Source organism: Sardina pilchardus, chromosome 1 (genome assembly GCF_963854185.1).
Source record: "Sardina pilchardus chromosome 1, fSarPil1.1, whole genome shotgun sequence".
In the NCBI taxonomy this organism is placed as follows: Eukaryota; Metazoa; Chordata; class Actinopteri; order Clupeiformes; family Clupeidae; genus Sardina; species Sardina pilchardus.
The window spans coordinates 3,156,153-3,178,460 of NC_084994.1; the positions used below are offsets into that span (position 1 = coordinate 3,156,153).

Here is a 22,308-nt window from a genome sequence, read left to right on the forward strand (position 1 = left end):
ACACACACACACACACACACACCTCCTCACCCTACCAAACACAGACACACACATACACACACCAATACCTAGACGCACACCTATACCTACACTCACCTAAACACACACACACACACACACACACACACACACACATGCACGCTAAAACATGTGAATGCAAACAATCTCAAATATGATATTAAACACTTACATTTCAGCAAACGTGGCCGTGCTCTGTCTAAAGAAGCATGGTCAGCTCTGTAAGAAAAACTAAATGTCACACACATGTACCATTTCACAGATGTCAAGACTGCTGTTTTTCTTTCTGTTTGTGCCACCTGTGAAATGCAAGGTGATGTATTATTTCACAGCAAATGGTCTGCTATATGTTTCCCTTGATATAAAGTAATGAAGTAACTCTTTTTCCAGCTGTCTTTATTGCATCCAAAGGCATCCACTTGTCCCAAGGTGACGCCACAAGGACCATCTAGTTCTCAGAGGGAGACAATCATGAAGTTAACAGCCTCAACACTGTCGGTCCTGTACTTAGATTAGAGTTAGTGAGAAACCTGAGGACTACCTCTGAATACCAAATGCACTTTCCAACAGTGAAACTCCATTATTTAATGCATGATCAGGGACCACCAGCAACACCTTCACAGCTCACCTGTGGGTCACGGACCACTTGTTGAGAACCCTGAATTAATGATTGCTTGTCGTGCTACTTTCCTTGGTTACTTGGTTCCATTTGATCTACTTCATAAGTGTCCAGATATACAGAATGAATACCCCCTGGTCAGACTATCAGAAAATCGTTTTTTCAGCTCTCTGTTCTCTCTGTTCCTCTGCTCACCTCCCTGTCTTTCTGTTCATCTCACAGCCTGGAATCTGAGAGGTGTTCAAATTCAGCAAACAGTGATGAAGATTTGTATCAAAAATGCAGTTACAAACAAACAGAAAACTATCTGCAAAGGTTCCTTAACATTTGGCTATGTTAGTACATTTGAACACACATCTAAATATTTGCACTACTGGGTGTTGCATCAAAAAGATAACAAACACACGTCAATGTAAAGCAGCTATTACATCACACATTTGAAAATAGGTCACTGCACTCGGTTTGAAGAAATGAATAAAGTCTCCACAATGGAGACACTTTCTAAATGTGCAACACTGGGGTTTCTTTCTGAACATACTTAAGTATCTCCAGTTTACAGGCAGGATCCTCCAGTCTAGCAGATAACAGCTTCAGTCCTGATTCTCCATGATGATTGTAGCTCAGATCCAGCTCTTTCAGATGGGAGGGGTTTGAAGTCAGAGCTGAAGCCAGAAAACCACAACCCTTCTCTGTGATGAGACAATCAGAGAGCCTGAGAGAGAGAGAGAGAGAGAGAGAGAGAGAGAGAGAGAGAGAGAGAGAGAGAGAGTGTGAGAGAGAGAGAGAGAGGGGGGGGGGGTATTGTATTGAGTATTGAGTACAGTGTATTGACGATGTGTAACAATGTTTGTAATGTCTGTATTATTATTTTTTTTTTTATTGATTTGTTTAGGTTTAGGGTTGCCGATTCGATCCCCGACCAGTCCACCACGGCTGAAGTGCCCTTGAGCAAGGCACCTAACCCCTCACTGCTCCCCGAGCGCCGCTGGTTGGGCAGGCAGCTCACTGCTCTGGGTTAGTGTGTGATTCACCTCGCTGTGTGTTCACTGATTCGGTTAAATTGCGTTAAATGCAGAGAACTGAATTTCCCTCACGGGATCAAAAAAAGTATATCTGCTATTCTTTTTCTATTCTATTTTAACTATTATTATTCCTGTGAACGCTTTGGCAATGTATCATATGGTTTGTCGTGCCAATAACTGAATTGAATTGAAATGAATTGAATTGAGTGAGAGAGAGAGAGAGAGAGAGAGAGATGAAGAAGTCTTTGTAGCAAAGTTCCCTGTTTGCACTTGATTGCTATTGTCTTAGCGGCCATATGGCCAGGATTCTTGGCACCATGTCAAGCCCCCCTTTGACTTACCTTCTCTCCAAACATGAACTACTCTTGAACTGCTATTGAAAACTGAAATCTATCTGTCCAATGACAAATGATAATATATCTGTGTCTTGTATTGTTTTTAATGTCTCAGTGCAAGGGTCTCAGGTGTAGAATTGTAAAGTAAGTGTATGTTGTTCTGTGGTCTAGGAGAAAATGGTCTGTATTCTCAAGAAAACACTTTTGTTGTTGATAAGAGATGCTCTGTGGACGCCCATGGTCCTTTTATATGAATAGCGTTTGTGTGTATGTGTGTGTGTGTGTGTGTGTGTGTGTGTGTGTGTGTGTGTGTAAACTAATAAAACGTTATTATAATACCAATAAACTGCAGAACTGCTCCAATGCTCTAAATAAACCCACTGTGCTTGGCCTCTGGCCTCACGCCTAACTGCAAATCACAGCCATGGTGATATCTGCTACCCACACCACTCTCACTGCTGCCATATTGCAAATCACAGCCATGGTGATATCTGTTACCCACACCACTCTCACTGCTGCCATATTGCAAATCACAGCCATGCTGATATCTGCTACCCACACCACTCTCACTGCTGCCATATTGCAAATCACAGCCATGGTGATATCTGCTACCCACGCCACTCTCACTGCTGCCATACTGCAAATCACAGCCGTGCTGATATCTGCTACCCACGCCATTCTCACTCCTGCCATATTGCTTAATCCACAAACTAATCGTTAAACTCACAAATCAGCTTAAAAGTTTGACTACACAAATGCAAGTATATAAGCAATACGCTAAACATGTTCAGTGCTGACCAGTTGATGTTATATTGTCATGGTTCTTCTCCCTAAGATGATAATAAAATGGATACCCACCTTAATGTGTGTAATTTGCAGTTAAAACTGGACAGTCCTTTAGAGAGAAGCTGAACTCCAGAATCCCCCAGATCATTGTGATTCAAGTCCAGCTGTAGCAGTGAGTTTGGTGATTGTAGAACTGAAGTAACAATCTCACAGGACTTATCAGTGAGTTTACAGTCTGCAAGTCTGCAACAACATTTGACAGGATTATGACAGAAGAACTCTACATATTACGCACGGATACTTTGAATCAAATTGACTACATTTAGTGAAATGAACATAAAATGATATCAGTGTAAACAGTGTAGTTGATGCTGCATTTAGATTGGCTGATTACTGATTGATTCATGATTCATTTGTTACCTGTAGTGAGAACTTCTGCAGTAACAGTAACAGGTCACATACTGTAGTCTACTTGTTAATGTACAGTATGTGTTCTAACAATACAATAGGAAATTGCATTTTTTTATTCAAAAGCAGTTGTCTGCCAATCAAATGTTGTGTTCTGTGTGGAGATCATACCGTACGGGTTAAGGTACTGAATGCATGAATGCAATTTCATGAATCCTCTCTTGCGTGAATGTAAGAATAAATCAATAAATCAATTAAGTAATCAATCAATCAAACAACCAATCAATCAATTAGCAGCAGGGACGGGCGGTGATGAGCACTGTTTATGTAGTCTAATGAAGTGAAATTAAATTCTACACAATATGGCAAAGCACACCGTTCGCTGCATAGAAAAACTCAGTATTAGTGCTCGCTTTGTACATCCAGCCCTGAGTTTTGGCCTTTGCTAGCTTCTTCAAACTTTGCAAACTCAGCTGTGTGATGTTGTTACAAGTATTTGACCGGCATGAAATCGGCATGTCTCTGACTGACCGGCCGGTCGCAGGTCATGGGTGATCACGTGGAAATCGGCAGATTCCAGTCACCAGCTGACCAGTAGGTGCATCTCTAATAAGTGTCACTTTGTGGCACACTATCAACCACAACCCTACTGTGCTCAATAACATAAGTGTCACTTAGTGGCACACTATCAACCACAATCCTACTATTATTTTATACATATAAGCAATTTATAAATGTAAATGTCACTTCATATTGTTGTTTGTGCCATTCACTTGTATGTGTGTGTCACTTTATCACTCACTATCAACCACAAGCCTACTATGCTTAATTTTGTGTGAATATTTAATCCGAAAAATTTGACTCGGTGTGGGCAGGTCTTAAGACACATACCGGTATAAAACACCAACCAGGCGCGTAGGAACGTAGTTAGCATTGGGGGGGACAAGAATTTGTTTATATTAATAAATAAAGGGGGGCGAATTATAAGTCACACAAGAAATAAAAACCTATTGTTGAAGTTTTAATGGTCCTCTGTAAGATGCCGCTTTGAAAATATGTATTTCAGTCTTTTTCTTTGATAACCTATTTTTGGAACTGAACATCTGCACATATTCAGAACACATTTCTTCCCTGAAAACGCACACAGCTATGTCTGTAGGATAAACTGACTCCCCCAATGCTTCCCCGCAGCACGTTTGTAAAGGTTGCAAAAATCACCTTTTTAAATGGTTGCATAAACGTTGCTTAAATGAAAATATGTGTCTTCTTCTTGACTTTTCATATGCCATCTAAGTAAATCTTATGTCAGCTGACAGATGGACGCGCGTTTCGGGCACGAATGAATGGGTTTGCCCAAAGTTTAAATGGAGGCGCGGGGAGCTGTGGCTATTGTTACCTGTAGGCTATGCAGACAACTCAACAAAGTTACGTGGTTAGGAGATTACTGTATGCTGCATTGCCGTGAAGCCTTCCTTGTGGATTTTTCTCATTGGAATACAGCTAATGAACGCGAAAGCTGAGATTGCGTTGCACATCAGTGTTGGAACAACTACTCAACAAACTGTGAGATAAACATTGTTTTTCGTGTCTGGGAGATCTCGTTGTCTTTTGGACTGTTGGATTCTTATGCTTATTGTTTGGACACTGAACTTTTGGGGAGGGGGGGGGGGGGTATTTGTTTGTGCTTTACGAAGCTTTGTGTTAATTAGTAGGCCTCTAGCCTATTGTCGGGCCTTCACCTCAGCGCGTAAATTGCACGCTAGGTGGCCATGAACTCATTGCTTAATTTGTGACACAATACAGTGTGTAGCCTATTCATAATTAATTTGTGTTTTTTCATTTGTTAGATTATTGTATGTTTGACGTAGTTTGTAATCATTCTGCCCGTTTATCTTAAGTCAACCGAGGCCTTCAATGCGGTTGCTCATATCCGCCTGTAACCTATGTGCATCGTGACAGTGTGTAGGCCTACTCTTGATTATAATAAGAGGCAAATTGTTGCATATTTCATTTTAAAAGCATATAATATATAGGATGAACAAAGTGTATGGACTTGCTATATTAAATCCAGGTAACCAGATAGGCTATTTGCACATCTGATTTTGCAAGTGACTACATTCAAAAATCGATAGCCGTCTGTAAGACCAAAGGCCAAAACTTATTTAGGCTATCGTAGACTATACTGTATTCACCCACAGTAGGCTATCCTCTTAACTTTTTCAAAAAGAATGAAAGAAGGCAGTATATTAAAGATATGGACTGCGAGATAGCCTTCAGCAGCTTTAGGCACTCAAGGTGAGGAAGTGCTCCATGCTGCATTATTGAGACGGGCTTCGTTTCGGGAAACATTCTTAAAACACAATGTGAAAGACCTCCGATGCGCACTGATAGCTATAAATATGGGGCCGTAACTCCGGAGTATATAATTGAGCCTAAGAAATCAACAACGTCTGTACTTTGCAGCGTTTTTTTTCGGGAGGGGGTCCAACATTGCGGGTGTCCCGACCCCCCCCCGGTTCCTACGCGCCTGACACCAACCAAACCATAATGTGCTATGCTAGTCATAATAATAATAATTTACAAAGACATGTCTGACTAACACCAACCTAAAGGTCTGTAGTTTGCAGTTAGGACTAGACAGTCCCTTAGAGAGAAGCTGAACTCCAGAATCTCCCAGGTCATTGTGACTCAGGTCCAGCTCTATCAGGGAGTTTGGTGACTGTAGAACAGCAGCCACAATTCCACAGGACTTCTCTGAGAGTTTGCATTCAGCAAGTCTGCATAACAACATGAGAAAGGATCAAATATTACAGAGATGGATAAATGGGATACAAGGTGACCTGATAAATCAACACCATTGTGTGATCTTTCACAGGTAATTTTCATGCCAAATCACACACACACACACACACACACACACACACACACACACACACACACACACACACACACACACACACACACACACACACACACACACACACACACACACACACACACACACACACACACACACACACACACACACACACACACACACACACACCCCTGAAAGGTTGGTAATGTTATGAGAGGACAGAATTGTGTACATATAAGCAATTTAATAACATAGGCACACTGTCAACCACAATCCTACTATGCTCAATTTTGAGAGAATATTTCATCTGAAAAATTGGACTTATAGACCGTGAGCCAGGGCCTCAAATTATGGAAACTGTTACCGAAAAGGTGGCAAAGGCTACCATACCTTTTCTGAAAGCCTGGAATCTAAGCTTTTCAATGATGTATGATGGCCATCTGACAAGAGTAGCTGTTTTGAGTTATGACACACAATGTAAACTAAGGTTAAAGAAATAATGTGTATAAATCAAGCAGAACACTGGAATGTTTTATTTTGTTATGTTTGGTATCATTTTAAAGGGGAGACTCTGAGCTTTCATTTAAATCATTTTGTGAACATTTTGGATAAGTACAGCCAACCCTGGAGCTCTTCAAACCTTTAATCACACACATTTCCCTGCCATTTTTTGTCTTTTAATCCTGTGGCACCTGGGAGCATCAGAGAAACAAAATCCAAACACTGAAATACTGGCATGACCCTAAGGATTCAGGAAATGTATCATTTACCCATATTATCTGATTTGGAGGGGGTGATTTACAGTCTTGCATCAGAGATGGCGTTTTTTCAAAGACATAAACAGTACTGTACTAATTACCCTTGGCTAATTTGTTGATATGTGGAGTTGAAAGTCTGAGGTAAATATATTTTAGATAATAATTATTGATACAGATAATTTTGAAAAAGTTGTTATTCAGCATTCTCAGCATTTTTAGATAGTTAAAAAGGTCCTTAATACAAATCCACCACGTATCATTTATATCAGGTCCCCACTTTCTTGGAATTTACATAAAAAAATGAATGCCTTGTTCTCAGGGAAGAAAATACACGTATACACAGGCTGCGATACTGTAACTGCATTTGCAGGCCATGGTAAAGTGTCAGCCCTAAAACTTTTTCAGAAGAATGAAAACTTCTGTGAGACCTTTCAGAAGGTTGGGGCAGACTGGGCAATGACACCTGAGTTGTATGCAGCCTTAAAGGAGTTCACATGTCAAATGTACAGCTCCAAGTCCAGAATCACCAACATCAATGAAATGAAGTATGCACTTTTTTTGTGCAAAGAAAGGCATAGAATCCTGGCAGTTAACTCCATGCTCGGATTCTCTCAGGAAGCACGGTCTCAGAGCTAAATATCAAGGTGCTATCTGGAGAAGATGCCTCGAGAACAACCCTGAAGTTCCTTCCCCAGTTGAGCATGGGTGGTCTAGACTGGACCAAGATGGTGACTTACAGCTCTCCATAGACTGGTTCAATGTCTCCATTGGTCCACAAGCAGTACTTGAGTTTCTGTCCTGCTCATGCAAGAGGGACTGTGTCACTCCTCATGTCAGTGTGTTGCACTGTATAACAACTTTTTCAAAATTATCTGTATCAATAATTATTATTTGTAATATATTTACCTCAGACTTTCAACTCGACATAACAACAAATTAACCTTAAGGGGTACACTACTGTTAAGACGGAAAATCATCCCCTCCAAATCAGACAATATGGGTAAATGATACATTTTCTGAATCCTTAGGGTCATGCCAGTATTTCAGTGTTTGGATTTTGTTTCTCTGATGCTCCCAGGTGCCACAGGATTAAAAGACAAAAGATGGCAGGGAAATGGCAGGAAAATGTGTGTGATTAAAGGTTTGAAGAGCTCCAGGGTTGGCTGTACTTATCCAAAATGTTCACAAAAGGATTTAAATGAAAGCTCAGAGTCTCCCCTTTAAAATGATACCAAACATAACAAAATAAAATATTTCAGTGTTCTGCTTGATTTATACGCATTATTTCTTCAACCTTAGTTTACATTATGCATCATAACTCAAAACAGCTACTTTTGTCAGATGGCCATCATACATCATTAAAAAGCTGAGATTCCAGGCTTTCAGAAAAGGTATGGTAGCCTTTGCCACTTTTTCGGTAACGACCAACCCCTCTGGCTCACGGACTATTACTGTGTACAGGTCTTAAGACACACACAAAACACCAACCAAACCATATTGTGCTATGCTAGTCATAATAATTATCCTTTACAAAGACATGTCTGACTAACACCAACCTTAAGGTCTGCAGTTTGCAGTGGGGACTAGACAGTCCCTTAGAGAGAAGCTGGACTCCAGAATCTCCCAGGTCATTGTGACTCAGGTCCAGTTCTATCAGGGAGTTTGGTGACTGTAGAAAAGCAGCCATAATTCCACAGGACTTCTCTGAGAGTTTGCATCCAGCAAGTCTGCATAACAACATGAGAAAGGATCAAATATTACAGAGATGGATAAATGGGATACAAGTTGCCCTGATAAATCAGCACCATCAAGTGATCTTTCACAGGTCATTCCCATGTCAAATCTCACACACACACACACACACACACACACAAACACCTGAAAGGATTGTAATGTTACGAGAGGACAGAATTGTATACATGTAAACAATTTATTTACTTAAGTGTCACTTTATGGCACACTATCAACCACAATCCTACTATGCTTAATTTCGTTTGAATAGTTCATCCTAAAAATGGGACTGGGTGTGTACAGGTCTTAAGACACAAATAAAACACCAATCAAACCATAATGTGCTATGCTAGTCATAATAATACTCCTTTACAAAGACATGTCTGACTAACACCAACCTTAAGGTCTGCAGTTTGCAGTGGGGACTAGACAGTCCCTTAGAGAGAAGATGGACTCCAGAATCTCCCAGGTCATTGTAACTCAGGTCCAGTTCTATCAGGGAGTTTGGTGACTGTAGAACAGCAGCCACAATTCCACAGGACTTCTCTGAGAGTTTGCATCCAGCAAGTCTGCATAACAACATGAGAAAGATAAAATATTACAGAGATGGATACATGGGATACAAGGTGCCCTGATAAAACAGCACCATCAAGTGATCTTTCACAGGTCATTCCCATGCCAAATCTTTCAAACACACACACACACACACACACACACACACACACACACACACACACACACACACACACACACACACACACACACACACACACACACACACACACACACACACACACACACACACAACACACACACACACACACACACACACACACACACACACCTGAAAGGTTTGTAATGCTATGAGAGGACAAAGTTGTATACACATAAGCAATTTATTAACATAAGTGTCACTTTATGGCACACCATCAACCACAATCCTACTACTATGCTTACTTTCCTGTGAAAATTTCATCTGAAAAATTGGACTTGGTGTGTACAGGTCTTAAGACACATATAGAACACCAACCAAACCATAATGTGCCACGCTAGTCATAATAATAATCCCTTACAAAGACATGTCTGACTAACACCAACCTTAAGGTCTGCAGTTTGCAGTGGGGACTAGACAGTCCCTTAGAGAGAAGATGGACTCCAGAATCTCCCAGGTCATTGTGACTCAGGTCCAGCTCTATCAGGGAGTTTGGTGACTGTAGAACAGCAGCCACAATTCCACAGGACTTCTCTGAGAGTTTGCATTCAGCAAGTCTGCATAACAACATGAGAAAGGATCAAATATTGCAGAGATGGATAAATGGGATACAAGGTGCCCTGATAAATCAGCACCATCAAGTGATCTTTCACAGGTCATTCCCATGTCAAATCTTGTGGTCAAAATTATTCCAAGACAACTGGTGTGAGACTGCAGCTTTATTCACGATACTGGGAGCATGTTACTCACATGAAGTCAAAGTAACAAGCCCACACATCTGTGGGCGAAGCCTAATCTTATACCCTTAACACACACACACACACACACACACACACACACACACACACACACACACATGGAACATCACCAGATACACTTCAGTGAGTCTCTAACCACCTGGTGATTAACAGAGATAAGAATGTTTACAAGAACTCCTCAACCATGTTTGTGTTTGTGTGCCATGGGTTCACCATGGGGTCACCTCCACATTCCTAAGGCCAGAATGGCAACTAGAACTAGAAATGCAATTCCAAGGAATTACCAGTGCATGAAAATGCAAAAATAGATAGATAATGTAGATATGGTTACTAAGGTGTAGCTAGGGTAAACATGGTGGTTGCATAGTTTACAGAGAGTTGATAGTGTGAAGGTAGACAGTTTAAAGCTGAAACATTCCAGTTATAACTTAACTAATGATTTCTATTCATGTTAAAATATTGATTAGCTAACTTAGCTAATGATTTCTAGCAGTTACGCTAAAAATGCTAATTATGCTAGCAATGCTAACTTTACTAACAATGCTAATCAGGTTGATTAGCTAACTTAACCAATGATTTCTAGCAGTAATGCTAAAATGGCTTACTATGCTAACAATGCTAAATTTGCTGACAATGCTAACCAGGTCGATTAGCTAACTTAGTTGATGATTTTTTACAGTTATACTAAAAATGCTAACTATGCTAACAATGCTAACCATGCTAACTAGCTAACTTGCTAGTGAGGACTTTTATTTTGAAACATTTGTTGCTAGGGTATCCATGGTGGCCACTATCAGGAAACAAGAAGTTACTGCAGTATAATGATGTTGGTTGCTATGGAAACGGTCATAAACGCTTAATTTTAATGGTTGCTATGTTGGTTGCTAGGTACATGGGGGTTTCATGTAGTTGACCGGAGGCATGGCTGATGATAACTGACAGTGGGAATGGTTGAACAGTTAAATAGATTAGTAGTTTCAATGGTTAAATGATTTAATAGTGTATTATTGCAGTGAGGACTTTTATTTTGAAACAGTTGTGGACAGAGGAAACAGTTTAACAGGTATATGTAGTCTTCATAGAGAATGTATGCTTAAAGCCTGAGAGAGATAGAGAGCTGCTGCAGCTGGCCTGGCCACCTGGCAGAAGATTCTAATTGCCCTATTATGATGTCATAATCACAATGTTAAGTCTATGGGGAAATTGTCATTTTAATTAATTAATAGTTAAAAAAGTATAAAAGTTACAAAGTTGAAAAATACAAAGCCCGGATGGCCTAAGTAAGACCTACGCAGCGCAGTTTGAATGAAGTTTCTACGTTAAACGGTTGAAGCTCCATTAAGTGCGTTAGAAGAAGAAGAATAATAACTAGAAATGCAATTCCAAGGAATTACCAGTGCATGAAAATGCAAAAATAGATGGATAATGTAGATATGGTTGCTAAGGTGTAGCTAGGGTAAACATGGTGGTTGCATAGTTTACAGAGAGTTGATAGTGTGAAGGTAGACAGTTTAAAGATGAAACATTCCAGCTCTAACTTAACTAGTGATTTCTATTCATGTTAAAATGTTGATTAGCTAACTTAGGTAATGATTTCTAGCAGTTACGCTAAAAATGCTAATTATGCTAGCAATGATAACTTTACTAACAATGCTAACCAGGTTGATTAGCTAACTTAGCTAATGATTTCTAGCAGTTACGCTAAAAATGCTTATTATGCTAGCAATGCTAACTTTACTAACAATGCTAACCAGGTTGATTAGCTAACTTAACCGATGATTTCTAGCAGTTATGCTAAAAATGCTAACTATGCTAACAATGCTAACTATGCTAACTAGCTAACTTGCTAGTGAGGACTTTTATTTTGAAACATTTGTTGCTAGGGTATCCATGGTGGCCACTATCAGGAAACAAGAATTTACTGCAGTATAATCATGTTGGTTGCTATGGAAACGGTCATAAACACTTAATTTTAATGGTTGCTATGTTGGTTGCTAGGTACATGGAGGTTTCATGTAGTTGACTGGAGGCATAGTGGATGATAACTGACAGTTGGAATGGTTGAACAGTTCAATAGTTGAGTAGTTTCAATGGTTAAATGATTTAATAGTGTATTATTGCAGTGAGGACCTTTATTTTGAAACAGTTGTGGACAGAGGAAGTAGTGAAACAGGATCTGTAGTCTTAATGAGATTGTATGCTTAAAGCCTGAGACAGAAGGTGCCTCTCATAGCGTTTACGCGTCCTCTCTCGCTCCTCACTGATCTACATAAAGAATGATGGAGCGGCAACAATGGGATAGTCTAGCCCTTCTTCTATCTTTCTTTATGTAGATCATTGAGGATCGAGGAGCGAGGGAGGACATATAAACGCTGCTTGAGAGGGACCCACAGTAAATACTTTAAAAGTTGTATGTAGATAGTCTAATTAATGTTGATAGATAGAATGTTTAATGGATGTTGATAGGCAGATTGTTTTATATTGATTGACAGTGTAATGGGTGGATGAGTGAATGGTCTGAAGAAGATGAATGGATAGAAGGTTGGATGGAATGTGCCTTATATTCTTGTTAAGAGAGACACTGATACAGCTCTCTGAGAGTAGTTGACACAGGTGTAATCAATTTAACTGGCTAGTCTTAAGAGAGCCATAGTACTCTTAAAGCCTGAGACAGAGTAAATAATTTAAAAGTTGAATGTAGATAGTCTAATTAATGTTGATAGACAGAGAGTTTAATGGATGTTGATAGACAGATTGTTTAATAGATGTTGATAGACAGTTTAATGGGTGGATGAGTGAATGGTCTGAAGAAGATGAATGGATAGAATGTTGGATGGAATGTGCCTTATATTCTTGTAGAATGGAGAGACACAGCTCTCTACTGAGAGTAGTGGATACAGATACAGGTGTAATCAATTTAACTGGCTAGTCTTAAGAGAGCCAGCCTGAGACAGAGTAGATTGTTTAAAAGTTCAATGTAGAGCGTCTAATTGATGTTGTTGATAGGCAGACTGTTTAGAATGGGTTGATGAGTGAATGGTTTGAAGAAGATGAATGGATATAAAGTTGGATGGAATTAGGAGGACTTATTTTGATACTGTTGTGCACAGAGGATACAGGGGAACAGAATATGTAGTCTTCAGAGAGGAGCCTGAGAGAAACTGACAGTTGGTGCCCAGGTGGCTGACCAGCTGGGGTAACATTCTAATTGCTGCCGTGATGTCATAATGAGCAATGTTAAGTCTATGGGGGAAATGGTGATAGTTTTTAACTAATAGTTTAAAAAGTATAAAAGTTACAAAGTTGAAAAATACAAAGCACATATGGCATAAGCAAGACCTACGCAACAAAGTTTGAATGAAGTTTCTACGTTAAACGGTTGAAGCTGAATTGCGAGCGTTAGAAGAAGAAGTTTAACTAGAAATGCAATTCCAAGGAATTACCAGTGCATGAAAATGCAAAAATAGATGGATAATGTAGATATGGTTGCTAAGGTGTAGCTAGGGTAAACATGGTGGTTGCATAGTTTACAGAGAGTTGATAGTGTGAAGGTAGACAGTTTAAAGATGAAACATTCCAGCTCTAACTTAACTAGTGATTTCTATTCATGTTAAAATGTTGATTAGCTAACTTAGGTAATGATTTCTAGCAGTTACGCTAAAAATGCTAATTATGCTAGCAATGATAACTTTACTAACAATGCTAACCAGGTTGATTAGCTAACTTAGCTAATGATTTCTAGCAGTTACGCTAAAAATGCTTATTATGCTAGCAATGCTAACTTTACTAACAATGCTAACCAGGTTGATTAGCTAACTTAACCGATGATTTCTAGCAGTTATGCTAAAAATGCTAACTATGCTAACAATGCTAACTATGCTAACTAGCTAACTTGCTAGTGAGGACTTTTATTTTGAAACATTTGTTGCTAGGGTATCCATGGTGGCCACTATCAGGAAACAAGAATTTACTGCAGTATAATCATGTTGGTTGCTATGGAAACGGTCATAAACACTTAATTTTAATGGTTGCTATGTTGGTTGCTAGGTACATGGAGGTTTCATGTAGTTGACTGGAGGCATAGTGGATGATAACTGACAGTTGGAATGGTTGAACAGTTCAATAGTTGAGTAGTTTCAATGGTTAAATGATTTAATAGTGTATTATTGCAGTGAGGACCTTTATTTTGAAACAGTTGTGGACAGAGGAAGTAGTGAAACAGGATCTGTAGTCTTAATGAGATTGTATGCTTAAAGCCTGAGACAGAAGGTGCCTCTCATAGCGTTTACGTGTCCTCTCTCGCTCCTCACTGATCTACATAAAGAATGATGGAGCGGCAACAATGGGATAGTCTAGCCCTTCTTCTATCTTTCTTTATGTAGATCATTGAGGATCGAGGAGCGAGGGAGGACATATAAACGCTGCTTGAGAGGGACCCACAGTAAATACTTTAAAAGTTGTATGTAGATAGTCTAATTAATGTTGATAGATAGAATGTTTAATGGATGTTGATAGGCAGATTGTTTTATATTGATTGACAGTGTAATGGGTGGATGAGTGAATGGTCTGAAGAAGATGAATGGATAGAAGGTTGGATGGAATGTGCCTTATATTCTTGTTAAGAGAGACACTGATACAGCTCTCTGAGAGTAGTTGACACAGGTGTAATCAATTTAACTGGCTAGTCTTAAGAGAGCCATAGTACTCTTAAAGCCTGAGACAGAGTAAATAATTTAAAAGTTGAATGTAGATAGTCTAATTAATGTTGATAGACAGAGAGTTTAATGGATGTTGATAGACAGATTGTTTAATAGATGTTGATAGACAGTTTAATGGGTGGATGAGTGAATGGTCTGAAGAAGATGAATGGATAGAATGTTGGATGGAATGTGCCTTATATTCTTGTAGAATGGAGAGACACAGCTCTCTACTGAGAGTAGTGGATACAGATACAGGTGTAATCAATTTAACTGGCTAGTCTTAAGAGAGCCAGCCTGAGACAGAGTAGATTGTTTAAAAGTTCAATGTAGAGCGTCTAATTGATGTTGTTGATAGGCAGACTGTTTAGAATGGGTGGATGAGTGAATGGTTTGAAGAAGATGAATGGATATAAAGTTGGATGGAATTAGGAGGACTTATTTTGATACTGTTGTGCACAGAGGATACAGGGGAACAGAATATGTAGTCTTCAGAGAGGAGCCTGAGAGAAACTGACAGTTGGTGCCCAGGTGGCTGACCAGCTGGGGTAACATTCTAATTGCTGCCGTGATGTCATAATGAGCAATGTTAAGTCTATGGGGGAAATGGTGATAGTTTTTAACTAATAGTTTAAAAAGTATAAAAGTTACAAAGTTGAAAAATACAAAGCACATATGGCATAAGCAAGACCTACGCAACAAAGTTTGAATGAAGTTTCTACGTTAAACGGTTGAAGCTGAATTGCGAGCGTTAGAAGAAGAAGTTTAATAACTAGAAATGCAATTCCAAGGAATTACCAGTGCATGAAAATGCAAAAATAGATAGATAATGTAGATATGGTTACTAAGGTGTAGCTAGGGTAAACATGGTGGTTGCATTGTTAACAGAGAGTTGATAGTGTGAAGGTAGACAGTTAAAAGATGAAACATTCCAGTTCTAACTTAACTAATAATTTCTATTCATGTTAAAATGTTGATTAGCTAACTTAGCTAATGATTTCTAGCAGTTACGCTAAAAATGCTAATTATGCTAGCAATACTAACTTTACTAACAATGCTAACCAGGTTGATTAGCTAACTTAACCGATAATTTCTAGCAGTAATGCTAAACACAATAACTATGCTAACAATGCTAAATGTGCTAACAATGCTAACCAGGTTGATTAGATAACTTAGTTGATGATTTTTTGCAGTTATGCTAAAAAATGCTAACTATGCTAACAATGCTAACCATGCTAACTAGCTAACTTGCTAGTGAGGACTTTTATTTTGAAACATTTGTTGCTAGGGTATCCATGGTGGCCACTATCAAGAAACAAGAAGTTACTGCAGTATAATCATGTTGGTTGCTATGGAAACGGTCATAAACACTTAATTTTAATGGTTGCTATGTTGGTTGCTAGGTACATGGAGGTTTCATGTAGTTGACTGGAGGCATAGTGGATGATAACTGACAGTTGGAATGGTTGAACAGTTCAATAGTTGAGTAGTTTCAATGGTTAAATGATTTAATAGTGTATTATTGCAGTGAGGACTTTTATTTTGAAACAGTTGTGGACAGAGGAAACAGTTAACAGGATATGTAGTCTTCTGAGAGACTGTATGCTTAAAGCCAGAGAAACTGACAGTTGGTGCCCAGGTGGCTCTGAGACAGAGTAGATTGTTTAAAAGTTGAATGTAGATCGTCTAATTAATGTTGATAGACAGAAAGTTTAATGGATGTTGATAAACAGTTTAATGGGTGGATGAGTGAATGGTCTGAAGAAGATGAATGGATAGAAAGTTGGATGGAATGTGCCTTATATTCTTGTAGAATGGAGAGACACAGCTCTCTACTGAGAGAGTAGTGGATACAGATACAGGTGTAATCAATTTAACTGGCTAGTCTTAAGAGAGCCAGGCCTGAGACAGAGTAGATTGTTTCAAAGTTGAATGTAGATCGTCTAATTGATGTTGATAGGCAAACTGTTTAGAATGGGTGGATGAGTGAATGGTTTGAAGAAGATGAATGGATAGAAAGTTGGATGGAATTAGGAAGACTTATGTTGATACCGTTGATACAGGGGAACAGAAAATGTAGTCTCAAGAGAGCCAGTTTAAAGCCTGAGAGAGAGAGAGAGAGAGAGAGAGAGAGAGAGAGCTGCTGCACCTGGACTGGCCACCTGGCGTAACATTCTAATTGCTGCCGTGATGTCATAATGAGCAATGTTAAGTCTATGGGGAAATGTTTAATAGTTTTTAATTTACAGTTTAAAAAGTATAAAAGTTACAAAGTTGAAAAATATATTGCACAGGTCTCCTTAGTAAGACCTACGTAACAAAGTTTGAATCAAGTTTCTACGTTAAACGGTTCAAGCTGAATTGCGAGCGTTAGAAGAAGTTGGAATAATAAGAAACCTAGGAAGAACAGTACAGTGCATTTTCATGCACTGTAATAAGAAGCCTAGGAAGAACAGTACAGTGCATTTTCATGCACTGTAATAATAAGAAGCCTAGGAAGAACAGTACAGTGCATTTTCATGCACTGTAATAAGAAGTTTTGGAATAACAGTACAGTGCATTTTCATGCACTGTAATTAATTATATATGTAAGCCATAGTAAATAGTTAATACAATGAGAAACATATAAAATGTATCCAACAATCTCACTCACACACACACACACACCTGAAAGGATTGTAATGTTACGAGAGGACAGAATTGTATACATATAAACAATTTATTTACTTAAGTGTCACTTTATGGCACATTATCAACCACAATCCTACTATGCTTAATTTCGTGTGAATATTTCATCCTAAAAATGGGACTGGGTGTGTACAGGTCTTAAGACACATATGAAACACCAACCAAACCATAATGTGCTATGCTAGTCATAATAATAATCCTTTGCAAAGACATGTCTGAATAACACCAACCTTAAGGTCTGCAGTTTGCAGTGGGGACTAGACAGTCCCTTAGAGAGAAGATGGACTCCAGAATCTCCCAGGTCATTGTGACTCAGGTCCAGTTCTATCAGGGAGTTTGGTGACTGTAGAACAGCAGCCACAATTCCACAGGACTTCTCTGAGAGTTTGCACTCAGCAAGTCTGCATAATGAGAAAGGATAAAATATTACCGAGATGGACACATGGGATACAAGGTGCCCTAGGAAAAATCAACACCATCAAGTGATCTTTCACAGGTCATTCCCATGGCAAATCTCACGCACGCACGCACGCACGCACGCACGCACGCACGCACGCACGCACGCACGCACGCACGCACGCACGCACGCACGCACGCACACACACACACACACACACACACACACACACACACACACACACACACACACACACACACACACACACACACACACACACAACACACCTGATACATACTTGATACACACTTGATTAGATTGGCTGATTATTGATTGATGATATATTATATTTGTTGCTTGTGAGAACTAGTCCCTCTGCAGTCACAGTAACAGGTCACATACGGTAGTCTCCTTGTTAAACACTAGAATCAAATTAGATTCACTCCTGGGTTTCCCGATTTCAAATACTGTCTTGTTCTGTGTTCGGACTATACAGTAGGAGATGTATTTTTTATACAGAAGAAGAGCTTTTTTGCTGAAGTCTGTCAATCAAATGTTCTGTTCTGTTTATAGATGACACAGTAGGGGTTAGGCTACTAAATGCAATTTTAGGTGTCTTCTATCCACTTCTGTGAATGTAAGAATCAATCAATCAATCAATCAATCAATCAATCAATCCAGACTACAACTTGATGTATCTGATTATCTAGAGTACATACTGAAGTGCTTCAACTTTGCGGTGAGGATCCTCCAGTGTAGCAGATAACAGCTTCTGTGCTGATTCTCCAGGATGATTGTTGTTCACATCCAGCTCTTTCACACAGGAGGGGTTCAACATCACAGCCAGAGCCAGACAAACATAACCTTCATCTGAGATACCACACTTACTGAGCCTGAGCAAGAAGGAAAGAGAGAGAGAGAGAGAGAGTTCCAATTGTTACGGTAAAAAATGTTATGCTGTTTTGCTTGTGCTTTGGCAATACTGTACTTAAAGTCATGCTAATAAAGCAACCTTGAATTGAATTGAGAGAGAGAGTCACTCTAAAACTATGCCACAGTAAACCCTCAGGATTCAGTCTGTTATCTTTGACAATTTAAAGCCCGTACACACCAGATATGACATGAAATCACAGAGCAAAAAAACACAGGATGTCAACACAGTCCAATGCAATTATCTAAAACATTTCATATTCTATTTCGTGCTCACGTCACACGGGTTCACACACTTTCAGTAGACTGTAGCCTATTGACTTCAGAGTGTCTTGATGACATTATGTATAGTTACATGCAGCCAAGAAAGAGATGGTTTTGGGTTAGACATGCCCACTATAAGAGAGAACAACAGGGAGCTCATAAACTCATGGAGATTTAAAGCATATTAGCCTTTGCTCATTCATGGGGTGCATTTGGTCTTGAGCTGCAGGGGAACTGAAAGCGTACGGTCATCCTTCCCTTCCCTTGTCTATGCTACTGATGCTGTTATGATAGAGGCCACTGCAGTAGAACTACAGAACACAATTGGCTGTGCTCATCAGGACACCCATCCATCCCACTACACACACACACACACACACACACACACACACACACACACACACACACACACACACACACACACACACACACACACACACACACACACACACACACACACACACACACACACTGGACTGGCGTTTTGCTATTTGGGCGGACTGTTGTGACAACTTGTAGGGTAAGCACAATTTAAAATGTACATGGCAAAATGTTAAACTTGTAACCTGGAAGAAAATTAGGGTGTATGTTCCCATATGTGTTCAAGCTAACATTTTGATACTTCAACACCTCAGTTTTCAAATGCAAAATGTCACATCAAACGAGACTAATAGAATGCAGTAACCTGCTTGATTTTGTGTGAATATTTCATCTGAAAAATAGGACTTAGTGTGTACAGGCCTTAAGACACATAAGAAAAACCAACAAAACCATAATGTGCTATGCTAGTCATAATAATAATCCTTTACAAATACATGTCTGAATAACACCAACCTTAATGTCTGCAGTTTACAGTGGGGACTAGACAGTCCCTTAGAGAGAAGATGGACTCCAGAATCTCCCAGGACATTGTGACTCAGGTCCAGCTCTATCAGGGAGTTTGGTGACTGTAGAACAGCAGCCACAATTCCACAGGACTTCTCTGAGAGTTTGCATCCAGCAAGTCTGCATAACAACATGAGAAAGATAAAATATTACAGAGATGGATTAATGGGATACAAGGTGCCCTGATAAATCAACACCATCAAGTGATCTTTCGCAGGTCATTCCCATGCCAAATCACACACACGCACGCGCATCTACACACCAGGGTAGTCTAGCAACTTTCCATTGACTTGGGAGCTGGAAATGTGAAATGACAAATGGGCCAGTCACATCGTGTATACAGTCCGTGGGCGGGCTTAACATAATGATGGCTGATGTGCGACCATAAGTTGCAACCGTTAAGCGTGAGTTCCCCATCCAGCTACTGCTGCTGCTTGAAAACAAGAGGATGATTGGTTGAAGCGCTATCCTATTGTGTGGAGAGGGAGTTTGAAAGACAACCATTTATCCCACCCCTCCGATTGAGCCCTACCTATAGTGAGTTCCTAGACCCTACATCTTGATGTGGCTCTGGCTCGTCAGGCTAACTTTAGGGATGGGTATTGATAAGTTTTTATCAATATCGATGGCATTATCGATTCTGCCTATCAATCCAATTCCTTATCAATTCTCTTATCGATTCCCAAAAAATGTAGGTGCACCCACATTTTTCATTGCATCGCCTTTAACGCCAAAAGGTCACCTTTTATCGCTCTCCTTTCATATAATGTGAATGATTTTTTAACAATAAGGCGTAGAAAAAGCTTGTCTTTATTTAAAACACAATAAGGAATATACATAGGCCTATTCTTTAAAGAATTATACAGATGTATATATAGCCTACAGTATATATATATATATATAATATAATATAATTCTTTATATATTCTAATCTATACTACTGACATTTCTGATATTCATGACATTCATGACTATTCATATTACAACTCTGCCTCTTTAATTCAGCTGTCGGCTTGAAGCCTCAAATTGTAAACAAAGTAGCATAGTTGGCTAGCTTATTATAGTCTACTGGTTGGACTGTTCAGTTTCCCCACGTGTGTTTAAGTTGCAAGGTAGGCTAATACTTTGTCTCCTTGGGACAGGCCCTTTTGAGTCTTAGAGTTGGAAAACATTGAGATGATCAGTCAACTTGAATGCAAGAGTTTGAATCAAATTTGTGCAGTAGCCTACGCTATGATGCTAACCGAAATTAATTATAATGTCGCTAGTTGTCTTCTATGCGTCATTGCTTTCACGATTGTGAATGTGCATGTAGAGGGGCGTGGGTGTCCATTGAGCGCGCACGAGAGAGGGAGAGGGAGAGGGAGCGGGCCAAGGGTTACTTATATACAGTTTGGCAAAGTTGCACGCATAGTCTACAATTAAAACTTGTGAAGGAAACGTATGCTTTCACCCGAGCAGCGTCAGGTGCACCTAGAATTATTTTCAGGCACTCTTAAACATTTTGGGCGCATATGCACTCTGGAGCCCTGAACCGGGCGACGTTAGCACCCCTCCGTAGGCTGTCGAACACATGATCCCATGCTTCACGGACAAATGTTTTAACATATTGCTGGTATTAGGCTACTACCCTTACGATAACAATACTGTAGGCCTACTGGTTGCAGACGGCAGAATATTCATCTCGTTTAGTGAAATGGGGCCAGGCTTTGGATCTCTTCCTCCTCTCGGGGTTGACTTGTAGAGTCGTCGCAGAGGGCGTGTAGTAACACAAAATTTCGGGAAAACCGGAAAAAGTCCGACGTCATGCAGGCTGAGGGAATCGTTAAGGGAATCGATAACAAAAAAGACGTAGGATGTCGATGGAATTGATAAGTTAAACCCGGTTCCAAGACGGAACCGGTTATCGATGCCCAACCCTAGCTAACTTTATGGCACACTCTCATCCACAATCCTACTATGCTTAATTTTGTGTGAATATTTTGTCCAAAAAATTGGATTTGGTGTGTACAGGTCTTAAAGCACACATAAAACACCAATCAAACCATAATGTGCTATGCTAGTCATAATAATAAACCTTTACAAAGACATGTCTGACTAAAACCAACCTTAATATCTGCAGTTTGCAGTGGGGACTAGACAGTCCCTTAGAGAGAAGATGGACTCCAGAATCTCCCAGGTCATTGTGACTCAGGTCCAGCTCTATCAGGGAGTTTGGTGACTGTAGAACAGCAGCCACAATTCCACAGGACTTCTCTGAGAGTTTGCACTTAGCAAGTCTGCATAACAACATGAGAAAGGATAAAATATTACAGAGATGGATAAATGGGATACAAGGTGCCCTGATAAATCAGCAGCATCAAGTGATCTTTCACAGGTCATTCCCATGCCAAATCACACACACACACACACACACACACACACACACACACACACACACACA

The 22,308-nt window shown here is 39.7% G+C and overlaps 1 pseudogene; it reads right to left on the bottom strand.

Moving 5' to 3' along the window:
• LOC134075851 (NACHT, LRR and PYD domains-containing protein 12-like) overlaps positions 1–22,308 on the bottom strand; it is a 28,781-nt pseudogene that overhangs the window by 3,793 nt on the left and 2,680 nt on the right.